Source organism: Otolemur garnettii, unplaced genomic scaffold (assembly GCF_000181295.1).
Source record: "Otolemur garnettii isolate 467f Iridium unplaced genomic scaffold, OtoGar3 scaffold00005, whole genome shotgun sequence".
NCBI lineage: Eukaryota > Metazoa > Chordata > Mammalia > Primates > Galagidae > Otolemur > Otolemur garnettii.
This window is the reverse complement of record NW_003852400.1, coordinates 32,292,226-32,309,646: the sequence shown is the minus strand read 5'-3', so window position 1 is coordinate 32,309,646 and position 17,421 is coordinate 32,292,226. Positions and strand designations below refer to the sequence as shown.

Genomic DNA, 17,421 nt, shown 5'->3' with positions numbered 1-17,421 from the left:
TGTGTGATCTAAAACTTTATGTTGCATCTAATAATAAATGTTTGTGGGGAGAATTAATTTTGAATACATGCCTAGAAGCTTGGGATACAATGGATTTGGTTACAGTTATTACTTTCTTTAGTTGTTTTTGCAAAAAGCAGTATGTAAGGTGACTTCAATCTTTTATAGCCTCCATTTCTTTTATTGTTTTCTATATAAAGGAAGTATATTACCTATCTATCTATCTATCTAGAAAGTGAAAGAGAGAGAGAGAATTATATGCTATACTATAAAATTATGTAATAGTTTTTATTCACTATAATTTTATGGTGAGATTTTATACCTAGAAAAATTGGGATTTTTATAGATTATATGTATATGATATATTCACATAAATAAATGAAAACAAAATGTTAATATTATTTGTTTTAGAGGATTTAATTTGAAATGTGAAAAATGCATGCTGTTTCCAAGGATAGTCTATCAACTAACTTGTCTCCACAAAATTGCATTACCCTAAATATTTGTCTACTTAAATGATCAGTTAGTTCAGTTGTGGTCTCATAAATCCTAATTAAAGAGACATGAGTTAGGCAACCAAAGCGCCTGTGATACATACCCTAGAGGCTATCAGGATCTGATTTTCTGTGCATTTTCAAATATATCTCTCAGAGTTAAGTTTGTGCTTGTGTGTGTGGAAGTGGTTCTACAAAATAACTATTTAATATGTCTCTACATATTCAGCTAGAGAGATGTGATATGCTAGGTGTACTAGCGTAATTTCATTTAAGGAAAGATTGCTCTCACTAAAAATGTTTTAAAATTACTACTATATATTATTTCTTTCACGTTAGTAATGCAGTGTTCTGATTTTTCATGTTTTGACCAAGTAATATAATTATTCTTCCATATTTCTGTACCAATATCTATGTTGATATTTCATGAAGAAGTTACTAAAGCAATACATGAATTACTGAATTTTAAATATTATAGTTCTATTAATTTAAAGAAATTGAATGATTTTAAAAAATTTTTCAATAAACTCAGTGCTTGGTAATAGTGAGTCCATAATTTAGATCATAAGGGTAACTTTGCATAGAAACAGTGGATGTCAAAATTAACTACAAATTTGCACATACATGACATTGAAAAACACCTGAATATCTATACACAAAGTATGTGCGGTATCACAATTAAGTTTCTGAACTCAATCTAGAAAACTTGCTACATATTTCATTGCTGAATGTCACCATGGTCACTTTTGAAGTGTTCCCCTTGGGAAGCGATGTCCCAACACCAGTGACTAGTCCACCCCTTCAAAGTAATTATGGAACTCTTTTTTTCTGGAAGGACCCTCAGAGCTGTTATATTAACCTTGACATCCTGAATGTCATCAAAATGTCTTAATCTCAATATTGTCTTTATCTTTGGGCAAAGAAAAAACCACCAGTAGGTCGGCTCAGGTGTTCCAATACAGTTATTTGTTTCCTGGCTAAAAACTCCCTCCTAGACAGTGACTTGTGAGCTGATTCATTATCCTGATGCAAGAGTCATACCTTTCTCATACCAAGATTTTCAGTTAAGCTTTTCCTAACTGTTTCTCTATCAATATTTACTTGGTCTGCTGTGCCTCCCTCAGCTGATGGTTTTATGCACAGTTCAATAAAGTTTTACAATGTTTTTGTCAGTTCTGCTTGTTCCTGGCCACCCTAAATTCTCCTCATCAGTGATGATTTCTCCCCTTTCAGAAAAACATCGAATCCATTTGTACACTGACGTTTTGTTCATGGCATTATCCCCATAAACTTGGACTAACATATCCCTTATCTCACCTCTACTCTTGCCAAGTATAACAAGAAATTTACTAATGTTTGTTCATTGCTGTAAGTTGAGGGCACAGGGAAACACCTGACAACATTAATAAATGCCTTTCAGCAAAACACTGCCACACATCCACCCAAACACAACTGTGAGATACTGATGACCAAGGTTATGAAACCTTACCGAGTTGTCTGTATAGCACACCGTGGCAAATTCTTGAGCTTAATTGTCAGACCTCTATGTAGGCCTATGATAAGAAGTTAATTGTGGTAATTAATATTAGATTGAAGATATTTATCTTTAGTCTTTATGTTTAAATCTCATCAAAATTATTATACATGTTCAAAAAAATTTTTGAATCTAATATGCTTAAATTCTTGTTGTTTATTATACTTGAGTAAACATCTAAATTTATAGCAACATTAAAATTAAAATTACTCTTCCTGCCTCATCCATGTACTTTATTGTTTTAATCAGAGTATGGGGAAACAAATTCTTTACATATTTTAACACTTATTAGTTATGCCACCACTGAGTAGGCTATTGTCGTGATTAAGGACAAAATGTGATAATGCCTATTTGTACTTAACAACAAATAAGTTGTTCTTTAGTTTGAACAACTAAAGATGAGCCAAATGGAATGGAGTGAGTATTTAAAAGAAAGATCATAGAGGAGTATAGAAGGGGTGCTGGCTGCATTGACCTTATGTACCAGAAAGATATCACCAAATAAAAACATCTTAAATATAAAAACAAATTATTCCTAAGTTTAATGGACATTTTGGAAAGTTGTATTTTTCAGTCAGGATACTTGTTTTCAATCCTTAAGGGTACATTGAATTTCTCATTACCTGGGCCAACTCTTGCAGATGATTCTACTTTTTCATTACTTTTTGAAGTCAAACTTTGGCATTAGAAGTAAGGAATCACATTTTATGTGTTACAGTTATCACTCCCTATTTGTATTCTTATTCTGTTGATTATCAAATTATCGAATTAATCGTTGAATTCTTCGCTCCTTTCATATTGGCTCCCATTGCTGAGTAGGAGAAACTTCTCAGATAAAAATAGATCATATAAACAATTAAAATATTTTATAAAGCAAGTCTCCTTTGCTGGGAGCCAGGAGCAATGCTAAATTGTGTCTTAGAGAGAAGGAACCTGAAAGAGGTCACAATTTTGAAAAAATCTAATGCTAGCAAAATGAGTATGGTTTAATTGCAAAATGTTCACAGTGGGCCTTTTAAAACAGTGATGATGATTTGATATGTACTATGCTGTATACACATTCACCAAAACATTACATTATTCATTTAACCAACATGTATCTACCTTGAGAGTGAAGTAGAATATCAAAGAGAAGTTTTGCTGTGAAGTTGCGTTCTTTATATTTGGTAATTCTAGAGAAGATGCTGACAAATAGTTTTCATCACACAGACCACGAACAGTTAACTGGTGGCATTTGCCCATGGCACTGTGTGGAGAGAGATTCTGAGGCTGCCTCTGAGTTCAATAGCTAAATATTTTCGTTATTGATTTATGACTGTGGAGCGTGGTAGCAGGTATATTATATATTTGTTATTCCTATTCTGTCAATTTTCTATTTAGCAACAGCATTTCATTGGAACATTGGTGTCATTTCTAAGTAGCATATTTATGTCATGTGCAAGATGAGAAGATTAATATATGACAGGTTCTTATGACATTAAACCCTAGAGATGACTTATGATGCTTGATTCTATATCCTCCCCAAACTCCTATTTATTTTTAGATCTAGTGAATCACCAATTTGCCCTTTGCTTCACAAAGAATGTAGGGAGGTTAATGTTCTTGAGAATCTAAGTCCTGTCTCAGTGATAACTTCATTCTGGTCAAAGTAACATATAAATCATAGAAGTTTTAACAAAAAGCTTTAGAGAATGGTTATGCTTCAAACGTCTAAAGGTTATTTAAGATAAAAGTTTAAAATGAAATGGGAAAATGTGAAAATTCAATTTGATAATGATCAGCTAATGTCTCACGATATCATCTATCTTTGTACCTTCCCCTGCGTTAAGAGTCCACACAATACAATTGTTAATGTTTGTATAAAATCTGAATAGTGCAGGGCACTTAGTAAAGGGTCACGACATGTTTCTCGGTGATTTGATAGATGAGTGATCTATGTATTCCAAGAGGGTTTTCTCAGCATTGTGTTATGCATGTTTTATAAGAAATGAAAAGTCTAATTCTTCTCAGTCCAAATTCTAGGCAGTATTTGCATAGCAAACATCTAGGCATATTAACATAATCAAAACCAGAGAACAACACGAATTTCATAAATAAGCGATAAACTGTTTAAGAAGGACTGACCCTGAAAATAATAAATTAGAGTAGGGTGGATCAGGGTAGCTAGAGACAAAGTTTTTCAGAGGATCAGCCATTTTACCCTTTGACCAGCATCTCTGTTTTTCCCATCCACATTTTGTCACTGCCCACCAACCACTGGCAATAAAAATTCATAATTTTTGGTGCTCTATTGCATAGCCTGGTGACTACCGTTAATCGTAATGTATTGCATATTTCCAAATTGCTGACAGAGTAGATTTTAAATGTTCTCCCCAAAAAGAAATGGCAAGTATGTAAGGTGATAGATGCTAATTAGCCTCATCTGTTCACTTCACAATGTATATATGTATCAAAATGCCACATCATACCCCCACAAACATATAGAATTATTATTAGTCAATTAAAAGTGAAATGAATATTTTTTTTTTTGAGATAGAGTCTCACTGTATCGCCTCTGGAAGAGTGCTGTGATGTCACAACTCATGGCAACCTCAAACTCTTGGGCTTAAGAGATTCTCTTGCCTCAGCCTCCTAAGTAGGATTACAGGTGCCTGCCACAACACCTGGCTATTTTTTGGTTGTAGTTGTCATTGTTATTTGGCAGGATTGGGCCAGGTTCGAAACCATCAGCTCATGTGTATGTGGCCAACACCCTAGTTGTTGAGCTACTGGTGCCAAGCCTAAAATAGATTGTTTTAAAAAGAGATCAAACTTAAGTTAATCTTTGCAGAATTTCCATAATTAGAGAAAATGGGAAAATAATTTTTCAGAGACAGTGGGAAAAATATCCTGAGCAAAAGGCAAAGGTATTTTCTAAAGAGTTGACTCGCTAATGCATATGTTTAATCATTTCATTTTACTGACTTATTCAGTATCTATTGTTTGAGCATATACAGAGCAGATTCAGGAAGCTATGGGGTTGGATAAACAGGGGAGTGGAGAAGGTATTTTATTTGACATATCTGTATGGTACTTAGATGAAGATCCCCAGATAATACATGGGTTTGGGTCAGGTGAGAATTGTAGGCTGCAGATAAGTTAAGAAGGTTCTTTTTTTATAAAGTCAGCAGTGCAATCCCGAGATGTGAATGAGATCACTCAGCGAAAGCATGTAGAGCAGAAAGACACCTAAGATACAATTCTGGGTTTCAGTATTCAATGTGGTGATAAAAGAAGAAAATTTGATAAAGGAAAATTACAACATAGAAGGGTGGGAGAAGAGTCAGAAGGGAATGTAATAAAACAAAAGCTTGGAAGATAAAACATTATTTAATAGTCTCCCAAATCATAAACTAGATATTCTATTTTTTAAAATTTCAGAATATTAGGGTGCATATGTTTTGCTTATGAACTTTGTGTACAGGTTGTCAATGTGTCTTTAACCCAGACAATGTGCATCATACTCAATAGGTGTGAATTTCCTCAGCCCCCCTCCCCATCTTGATTTTCATTCAGATTTACTTACTTATGACCACTTAAGTGTTGATGGATCATTTCCACCTTGGTGTTAAGTATACATGTTTGTTTCTCCATTCTTGTGCTTTTTCACTTAGAAAATGGGTACCAGTTCCACCAGGTTGTGACAAAATACCCTAGATCACTCTGTTCTTTGATGGCTGAATAGTGCTCCACAGTCTCCATATACCACATTTGATTAATCCGTTTATGTATTGGTGGGTACTTGGGTTGTTTCCACATTTTTGCAATTATGAATTGTGCTGTTCTTAAGCATTTGAGTGCAGATGTTTTTATTATAAAATGACCATTTTTCCTTTGGGGCATACCCAGCAGTGGGATTGCTGGATCAAATGGTAGGTCTACTTTAAGTCCTTTGAGGTATTTCCATAAACTTTTCCACAGAGGTTGCACTAGTTTGCTGTTTCACCAATAGCGTCTAAGAGTTCCTTTCTCTCTGCATCCATGCCAGCATCTTTTGTTTTGGGACTTTTTCGTATGAGCCATCCTCATTGGAGTTAGGTGGTATCTCATTGCGGTTTTGATTTGTATTTCTCTAATGATTAGAGATGTTCAGTGTTTTTTCATGAGTTTATTGACCATTAGTATATATTCATTTGAAAAGCTTCTGTTCAGGTCCCCTGCTCACTTTGTAATGGGGGGTTGTTTGGTTGTTCCTTGCTGATTTGCCTGAATTCTTTGTAGATTCTGGTTATCAGTTCTTTATCAAATGTATAGAATGTGAATATTTTCTTCCATTCTGTGGATTGTCTATTCACTCTTCTGATGGTGTTTTTGACTGTGTAGAAACTTTTTAATTTGGTCAGGTCCCATTTATTTATTTTTGTTGTAAATATCCACTGGGGAAAAGAATCCCTGTTCAAGAAATGGTGATAGGAAAACTAGATAGTCACATGTAAAAGACTGAAACAGGATCTACACCTCCTAGAACTCACAAAAATTAACTCACAAGGGATGATAGACTTAACCCTAAGGTAGGAAACTGTAAGAATCCTAGATGAAAATATTGGAAAAACTCATACTGATATCAGCCTAGGCAAAGAATTCACGAAGAAGACACCAAGAGCAATCACAGCTCTTGATATGTCCTAGATGGGACCTAGCTTTTCTATATTACATGAGCATTAATGGCTGTGCACTGTGGCTCACTCCTATAATTTTAATACTTTGGGAGACAAAAGCAAAATAATCACATGAATTTAGGAGTTTGAGATTAGCCTGGGTTGCATAGTAGGACACTATCTCTACAAAAAATTTAAAAAGAAAAATCAGCCAGAAAAATTAGCCATCCATCATGATGCATGCCTGTAGTCCTATTTATATGAGAGGCCAAGGCAGGAGGATCACTTGAGTTCAGAAGGTTGAGGTTGCTATGAGTTATGAGGATGTCACTGCACTCCAGTCTAGGTGACAGAGTAAGACCCTGTCTCAAAAAAACCCCAGCCAAACAAAAAATAACCATGAGCTAGTGAGTTTTCTGTTTATTGCTATCGGGCTGGCTCTAGCACAGCGGTTCATTTGCCTCTACAGTGAAACTGTTTATTACTATCATAACCCATCAATATTACCTAGAAAAGCTTTTTAAGGTTGACCATATTTTATTAGGAGTAAAACACATAATTGTTTAATATGCATTAACTTGTTTAAGATTAGCACTAAGAATAATATTATGATGTAACAAGGCAGCATAAGCATTTTCCTAAAGATGGGAAGAATGTATCTTATTTGGAGAAATGCATACTTACCTATGAAGTTGTAATAAAATATGTTAGTCAATAAAAAAAATAAGAAGAAAGAAAAGCTTTAAAATACTCAAGAAATTATAGGTCAAGCTAAACCTTAAATTTTGGCCTTGTCATAATGTGACAGGAACTTGAAGTCTCCGAGGTGGATCCCAGTATGAAATAAAAAGCAATATATAAATTTGGTTTTCCAAGAACCCGGATAAGTTATTTTTAGTTTTTCATTGCTCATTTTGGTAACGATCATGAGTTTGTTTTCATGTATGTAATATTCTCTTTGGCAAGATGGTATTCCTCATCTCAGTGGGCTTACATATTTTAGTGATCGCCATGCCAAGGCAATTCACAACAGTTAGTTATGACAAATTCTGACAATGTTTAGATTACAACATCTGGAAGGACTACCCTTGCAGTTTGATAAAAATGTTCTGTCTTTACTTCAAAGACAAACAGTGGTGAGAATTTCTTTTTCCAAGTGTCCTCTTGGAGCTGTATGTCATATCTTCCCTGGGGAATTTGAAATTTTCATCCATGGCAGAAAGCAAGGAAGTAACAATTTAACACTGATTTATTGCTTAAATGTACCACAGGGAATGTGCTAGATTCTTGTCTTTAATTTCCACAGCCCTTTGAAGTAGATACCATTTTCCCAAATTATATTTAAAAGGGAAAATTCACCCTCTTTTCCATTTCTAAAGATGGAAAATGGAAAGTAGAAAACTAGATATTGAAGGGAAGAGAAATTACTCATTAAAGGTAATATGATGGGGAGAGGGAAATGGAAGAAGGGGGGAAGGTGCAGGATGAGGAGCAGAGCCAGAGCTACTCTGTGTCATGTGACAGAGGCGGGAGAGGGAGCAACTTCTGAGGAGAGCACTGACAAGGTGGCTTTGGAAAATGTGTATGAAGCTGCTGCTTCTGTAGTTAACCACAAAAGCTTCTCTAAAATCTGTGTTATTGTCAGTGAAAGACTTCCTCTGGGAGGGTTCTTGGTGAGATCAGAGGCAGAACAAGAAAGTCCAGCTGCAAGGAGATTACATGTTAATAAACGCAGATACAGAAATGTTAATTAGGATTAAAAATTGGGGCTCGGCGCCTGTGGCTCAAGTGGCTAAGGCGCCAGCCACATACACCTAAGGTGGAGGGTTCGAATCCAGCCCAGACCTGCTAAACAACAATGATGGCTGCAACTGAAAAAAAAAAAATAGCCAGGCGTTGTGGCAGGCGCCTGTGGTCCCAGCAACTTGGGAGGTGGAGGCAGGAGACTCGCTTGAGCCCAGGAGTTGGAGGTTGCTGTGAGCTATGCCACGGCACTCTACCCAGGAGGACAGTTTGAGGCTCTGTCTCAAAAAAAAAAAAAAAAAGATTGGAATTTAATCTGGGTCTGTCTGACTCTGAATCTTATTGGTCTGTTACTATATTGCTCTTCACATAATTTGAAATCCACTGAAAATCCGGTGGGGAACACCCCAGAAATGGTACCCTATGCTTTGTTGACAATACTTTATAGTTAGTGTTAAAGATATTTGACTGGGACCGCTGATTTAGTTATTTTGGCAGATATCTCATTTAGAATTAGGCATAGGTTAAAGAATCCATGCTGAGTGTTCTTGCACACATATCCCAAGAAACTATATTTCTTTCACTCTTTGAGTATATTTATAGAGAATATTCTCAAAAGAGTAAATAGAAGCCTAAGTTAGTTTCACATTCTATTAAAAGTAAAAGAGAAAATATGATTCATTAGGGATATTTATATAGGTTAATTACATTTGAATTTTAATAATTTATAAACATTTAGAGGTTTATAATTATTTTTCACAAACACTGGGCAGCAAATGGGTTTGAATAATAGTGTGCCAATTTCAGTAAGTAGAAAACTTCCCCCCTTCTTCCCCTTCACTCTCCCCACCATTTTACCTTTAATGAGCAATTTCTCTTCCCTTCAATATCTGGTTTTCAAAGTCAGTAAATGCAATTTAAGGAGAAATTTAACAGTATCACCTTCGTAAAAATAAATACAATATTTCAAGATTTTTATTACCATAAAAATACATAAATGCATAAAAATACTTGGCTTTAAAATATTTTGCATGCTTTTGGAAATTAGTTCTTAAAGTAGTTAAAAGAGAAAACATATAATATTTTAACTAAACTGAGTAATTTCTAAAACAATACTTTATAAATGTTAATGTATTAAAATTATGACTACTGTTTTAATTAGATGGTCTATAATTATAAAGATATATTCCACCAAGGCTTATGCATTTCAGTAGTTGTAATTTTATATTTCAGGGTTGTACAACCTTTTTTTTTCTTTGCCCCACATTAGAAGAATTAAGAGTTGTTTTGAGGTTACACATTAAATACACAAACACTAAGGAAAGCTAATTAGAAAAGACCAGGTTCATGCATACTTTGCATGATATTCATCAGTATATATATGAAAAAATATCTCCACAAAATCAGCATGTGGTCCCTATCCCATAGATTAGACACCCCTGTTAGAATTCAAACTCTAGGTCAACAAGTATGTTAAAAATATATAACTGGTGTGATAAGAAGCAGAGAAAATCAAATTATTAAATACACAATTAAAATTACAGAAGGCAGAAAAAGGAGTAGAAAATAAAAATAAGAGGAAAGATTTATGTGAGGTGAAGAGAAACCATAGTATGAAAATAAAAATAAGAATTAAAAAAGTCAACAAATCAAAACAGTAATAAATATGGTAGATAATAATCCAAGTATATCTCTAATCACTTCAAACATTAGTGATCTAAAATCTAAACACACAAATTAAAAGACTCAGATGGTTAGTATGAATCAAAAGAAAGACTCAATTATATATTGTCTATAAGAAACTCACTTTAAATATAAAGACATAGAAATTTAAGATAAATGGGCAAAGAAAAATATACCATGTTAACAACAATCTAATTAAAGCAGGAGTAGCTTCATTGATTTCATACAGATCAAATCTTAAGCAAGGGAAGTTATCATGAATAAATAAGAATGTTACTAATTGACAAGAGAATCAAGTCTCCAAGAAGAGGTAACAATTATTAATGTATATGCACCTAACAGCAGAGCATACAACTGTGTGACACAAAACTAATAGAAATGCAAGGAGAAATACATGAATCAACTATTACAGTTAAATATTTCAGAACTCTTCTCTCAGAAATGGACAGATTGAAAGACATAAAATTCATAAGGGTATAGCTGAACTCAATACTGCCATCAGTCAACTAGTATAACTCAAAGTTGAAGCATAGCCAAAAAATTATATTTAGAGGTACTGTACAAATATATAAAGTGCAACTTTAAAAAAAAGAGGGAATGATTAACGTAGAATTCAGGAGGGTAACCACCTGTGGATGAAGAGAGAAAGACGATCAGGCGGGGCCCAAAAAAGTCTTCAGAAATACTGGAATTTCTATTTGTGAAAAACTGGAAGTCTAAATGCCATGTGTGTTTTCTTATTACTCCTTAAAATAGACAAATATGCATATATCTCTTTTGAATTTAGGATATATATATTTTTAAATTTTGATATATAATAGACTTACATAAGAAAAGAGAGTACAAAAAAATAAATAAATAAAAGAAAAGAGAGTACATTACTATAACTTATAAAAATAAAATCAATGTAATTGGGATATCCATCACCTTAAAAATTTGTCCTTTCTTTATGCTGGAAATATTTGAATTATTCTCTTCTATTTGGAGATATAGAACAAATTATTGTATATAATTGATCTGTAGAGAATAAGCAGAATACACACAGCAGCAGAATACACATTCTTCTCAAGCTCATATACAGCATTCACAAATATAACCACATTCTGGCCCATAAAACACATCTCCCCAAATTTAAAAGAATAGAAATCATATGATGTCTGTTCTCAGATGGAAATCAACAAAAGAAAGATAAATGGAAAACCCCTCCCAATATTAGAGACTAAACAACACCTTAGGTATATGTGGCTGGCGCGTTAGACACTTGAGCCACACCTTTTTTCAAAAATTAAGTTCAAAATGGATTATAGACTTAAATGTACAATGCAAAGATATAAAAAATGTACAATGCAAAGGTTAAAAAAATGTACAGTGCAAAGATGTATGTAGCTGGGTGTTGTGGTGGTCACCTGTAGTCCCAGATGTTCAGGAGGCTGAGTCAGGAGGATTGTTTGAGCTCAGGAGTTTGAAGCTGAATGCATGGCACTCTAGCTTGAGGCAACACAGAGAGACTCTGTCTCAAAAAAAAAAAAAACAAAAAACAAAAAACAAAAAAAACCCAAATCAAAAACAAACAAAAACTCTCCTAGATGATAAGATGCTAGAAAACCTACAGGTCCTTGAATATCGCAATGCATTTTTAAATACACCACCAAAAGCACAGTCCATGAAAGAAATAATTCATAAATTGAACTTCTCAAAAGTTAAAAACTGTGAAGCAAACGACAACATTAAGAGAAAGAGAAGATAAGGCCGAGACTGAGAAAAAATATTTGCAAAAAACACATCTGATAAAGGACTTTTATCTGAAATACAAAGAACTCTCGAATTGACAAACAAGTGAATAATGCAATTAAAAATGGGCCAAAACACCTTAACAGGCACCTCACCAAAGAAAATAATACAGGTGGAAAATCAGCATATGAAATTATGTTCCACCTCATTTGCACAGCAGGACATGTAAATGAAAACAGCAGTGAGATACCCCTACAACCACCACACACCTATTAGAATAGCTAAAATCTGAAACACTGACGATACAAAGTCTGGAAGAGCGTGTGGAACAACAAGACCTTTCATTTATTCTTAGTAGGAAGCAAAATGGTACAGTCACTTTGGAAAACAGTTTGGTGGTTTCCTACAAATGTAAATATACTGTTGCCATTTGATTCATCCATCGTGTCCTTTGAGACATCCATCATGTCCCATAAGAAGTGACAAGTTATGTCCACACAACTCTTTACATATAAGGTTTATACCAGTCTTATTAATAATTTCCAAAGCTTAAAAGCCACCCAAACCTCCTTCAATAGGTGAATAAGTAAATATACGATGGTAGATCCAGACAACGGAATATTATTCAGTGCTAAAAAGAATTAAGCTATCAAGCCATAAAAAATATGCAGGAACCTTAAATGTTTATTAGTAAGTGAGATAACCCAATCTGAAAAGGTTATATACTATACTGACCCAACTATACAGCATTTTGGAAAAGGCAAAACTATGGAAACAATAAAAACATCCGTGTTTGCCAGGGGTTGGGGGTGGGAGAAGGGATGAGTGAGCAGATCATGGAGACATCTTTAGGGCAGTGAAACTATTCTGTTGAATAATGAATTCACGCCATTGTTCAAACCCATAGATGTATACAAATGAGTGAATTCCAGTGTGATCTATGGACGTTAGGTGACTATGGTGTGTGACGTAGGTTCATCAGTTGTAAAAAACGCACCACTGCTCTGCATGTGATGGGCATGGAGTGTATGAGGAAATCTCCGTATCATCATCTTAATGTTGGTGTGAATCGAAACCTATTCAAAATCTTTTTTATTTTTTTGATTAAAAATTAATTTTAATCACAGTCAATTATACATAACATAAAATTTGCTATCTTAACTATTTTTTTGGTGAGTCATTCAGTGGCATTCAGTACATTCAGATTATTGTGAATAATCATTACCATCCATCTAGATTTTTCATCCTGCAAAACTGAAATTGTGTACCTGTTAAACAAGAACTCCTGTGTTTGATTTTTTTTTTTTATGGTGAGTATACATTTTCCTATAGCCTTTGGGAAAAAAAGGTTGAGAAAAACATGGAGGAGGAGTAGAAAGCTATTCAGAGTATCTGAGCAGATTTATCACCGTTAATTAGCATCTCTTTATTTTTCCTTTTGCATTAACCTTATGTATACTGAGAAAATAGGTGATAGGGAATGTAAAAATCCAACCCAAACCAGCAAGCAATGTTGCTATTAGCTAAGTGGGAAATGTGACCTGTGGCATACAGCCATGCTCTTTCTCAGCATTTTCTTTTTTTCATTTATTAAAAAAAGTTTTTATTTCCTTTCTTTTTATTATAACCTTAAAAATATATTGTTTCAGGTTCATTGAGGGTACAAAGAATTAGGTTACACTGTTTGCATTTGCTAGGTAAAATCCCTCTTATAATTGTGTCCTGCCCCCCAAGAGGTGCTATACACGGTAACCCCTATCCTGCCCTTTCCCCCCATCTCTGCTCCCTCCTTCCCCAGCCCACCACATTGAATTAATTTGAGTTTTTCTCTTATGTGGTGTATTATATTGTTTACTGGCTTCATGTTAGAATTGAGTGCATTGGATTCTTGTGACACTCTACTAAGAAGAATGTGTTCCAACTCTATTCAGGTCAATACAAAAGATGTAAATCTTTAAAAAAAAAAAAAAAGTTTATGCTCTTCTTATCCAGGAAGCTTCTTCAGTCTGTGAAGTAAGGGTTGGTTAAGTAGAGCATGGAGATATTTCTAGGGCAGTGAATCCAGTTGGTCAGGGAGCCAGGGAAATGTAGAGGATAACCAGCAAGGGGATCTGAGTGTGAATAAACAAGTACTTTCTCTGTTGCCGCCTCCAATATCCCTCCCGTCACCATCTGTATTTTCGTATTCATCTCTGCGCCTTTCCTTATACCATGTGTCTCACCTGGGGTATGTAATTTTCTACCTTAATTCATGAAAATTGCATTTATTTTTAGGAGTGTCTTTAAATTTCAACTTTTCAGGAGTTCATTTCAAATTATTTCTAGCCATTCAATGCCCTGTGTATTGTAGTCTTCTTCTACCTTTCCAGTTCAACTCAAACTTTCAAGCTCTTTTCAATGGACACACTCTGAGCTGGTATTATCTGTGTGTAAACAATGACTCTCAAGTCTTTAAATTTAACCTATATTTCCACCCTGGATTCCTACTCCACATGTATTCCTTCTCACTGTATATGGTAACTCGAGTGTCCCACAGAGCATCCACCGAAGTTCAGCAAGGATACAAGAAATATTTTAGGCATTTAGTCATTAAAAACGGTGGAAGAAAGAGAATAGCAAAAAACAGGAAACCACTCCTACCTTATAGCGGAAGGTACTTGGTAACTAGAAGGTTTAGCAAGAATCCAAAAGTCTGGGTTGTGGGGGAGCTTAGATCACAGAGACACAGTCCTGAAACCATGGAAATGTAGCCACTGCCAGAAAATGAACCATCCACATGCAGGCAGAGCAAGACAGAAACACCTTTTTACCTTCCATCCTTGTGATAGAATTTGACCAAATCCAGCTGGTAATGGAGCCAGGGGAATGTAGCGGATAAACAGCAGAGGAACCAAGTGTAAATAAATAAGTACTAGAATTCACAAGTACCAGAACTGCATGCAACATACTTATTAGTAAACTCAGTTTTCCTTAACCCTAACACAAATCAGTTGCTTTTCCCGAGTCCCACATATGTGATTAACACTTACATAGGTCACCTTGATCACCTTTTAGTTCAGCAGCAGCTCATCAGTGCTTTACAATTTTAACTCTTCAGTATCTCTAGAATTGCCATTTCTCCTCAGGCCCACTGCCATGGCCTTTGTTTCTACACTTAATATATCTTTAGTCCACCTCGTTAGTATCTCTGCCTCCAATCTTTCATTAAGTGCCAGCAGAATTCTCTCTGCAATATGAATGCAACCTTGACGTTCTCCTACTTACATTTTTAGAATAGTTACCCACCACCAAAAGAGTCAAATCTTGATACCTCAGTTTGATCTGGCTCCATTTTTTTTCTTTCATCCATAGCCTCTGCTCAGTCCTGTTAAATGGCTTTGTAACCACTGGTTGGTGGACGTTTCTCTATCTTTTCATAAAGTTCTCCACTTTAAAATTGTCCATTTTCCATACTGGGCCTACACTCAAAAGGTGGGTAGCAGGTGATTAAGCCCCATGTCTTGCAAGGCATGGTATCTACAGATATTATCTGATATTCTGTAAGAGAATGTGCTTCCCATTTATTTGTCTCTGTATTATTTATTTATTCAACCACTAAATCAATATGAACTGCTATCAAAGATACATACATTGTTCCCTCTCTCTGGATAATTCCTACTGCTTCTATAGGATTCTGCTCAAATATTTCACTTTCTCTGAAACCCTTTGCCTAATATCTAGACTTATTATTTCTTACCACTATGCATAAACATAACCCTATTTGCATTTTACATGCATTTTAAATATTTCTCTGTGTATGTGTGTCTGTATGTGTATATACTATATATATGTGTGTATCTCTATTTCCAATCATACTATGTAATTCTCAAGGGTAAATATTATGTTTTCTTTGCCTTAGCATCACTCAAATATGGTGATGCGGCTCGATGCCTATAGCTCAACCGGCTAAGGCTCCAGCCACATACACCTAAGGTGGTGGGTTCGAATCCCCAGCCCGGACCCGCCAAAACAACAATGACGGCTGCAACCAAAAAATAGCCAGGCGTTGTGGCGGGCGCCTGTGGTCCCACCTACTTGGGAGGCAGAGGCAGGAGACTCGAGCCCAGGAGTTGGAGGTTGCTGTGAGCTGTAATGCCACGGCACTCTACCCAGGGGACAGCTTGAGGCTCTGTCTCCAAAAAAAAAAAATATATATATATATGGTGATGCTCTAGTTGGGCTTATTGTAGAGGTTATGAAAGTGTTTATTGATTAAAAGATGGTCTATTTCTAGCACTCTTATTAGCCATTAAATTAGTTCTACTCTGATTGTATGAGTTTGTATGTGCCTGTGTGTGTTTTCTTTTGTTAAAAATTTGATTATAGACTTAGTCAATTAAATGATTTAAGAAGAAGTGGGAAAAACTTGACAAGTGTAACTACACAAAACTATTGTGTAAAATTAAATGATTACAATTATAAAATAACTTCTGGATGCAAATTAAATTGGTTGAAAATATTAAATAATTTTAATATTGCAGAGCCAATGTTCTAGTTTTAACTATTTTTTTTTAATTTAATATAGATTGTCCAAGATCCCTTCTCACCACACACAAAAAGTAACTTAGCAAGGAGATGGATATGTTAATTACCCTGCTTGAATCTTCCTATAGTTTTTACAGAGCATAGATCAAAACATCACAGTTTATGCCATAAATATACACAGTTATTATCACTTGAAAATAAAAAAAACTTCAAAACTGTATTTTCACTCACAACACCATTATGATCCAACTATAAATATTAAATATGTAGCATAGGCCCACGCTTCTTCTATTTGAAGTGATTTTCATTTTTCTCATACATTAAAGTTATATAATTTAGGATTAATATAAAATTTAAGTTATCCAAATAGTGTGTTTGGAAATTCCAGTTTTACACTTAATTCTAAACTATGTAACTTTACCATAAATATTATTAGTTTATTTTTAACCATAATTTTAAAATATGACCAATTATTTTGAAATTTAAATTATAAGAAATATTTATAAAATATGAGAGACACAAATGATTACGACCTAGTATAAAATATTGTGTATTGGGTATTAAGACAGTAAGGAAAACACAAAAATGGAAGAAAAATGGACAAGGTGGTGTGAAGGGGCATATACACATAGACACACACACACACACAAGTTACAAATGCCTAATAAATAGAAAACATTTCACAATTGAAGCTCAAGAAGGTGCAATTTAAATGTTTTGGCATTTCTGGACCATCACATAATGATGCATTGAAAGTAATGTGATCAGAAATAATAACAAGCATTTAATTTGGACTCTCCACATGACCAAATCTGCATTTCCTGTCTCCTTATGCAAATAGGTTTATTGTGACCTCTAATGTCAAATGATTTCTGTTGAAAATCATTTTAAATAACCATTTCCAAGGAAAAGCATAGAAAAAAATGAAAATTAAGTAGAAAGTATTTTGTGAGCCATGTAATACATTGAACGTAATAAAGTTAAAAAGGTTGAGATAAAACACAAATATACCCAAAAGTGTAAGGTTGAATCAGGAGATAAGGCTGCATTATATGTATAAGTTTTTTTTTTTTTT

General features: G+C 34.5%; 1 protein-coding gene across 1 annotated transcript in view; it reads left to right on the top strand.

The window, feature by feature from the left end:
- The window catches only part of DGKB (diacylglycerol kinase beta), a 694,453-nt gene that overhangs the window by 27,641 nt on the left and 649,391 nt on the right, over positions 1–17,421 (top strand). The window lies entirely within an intron of this gene.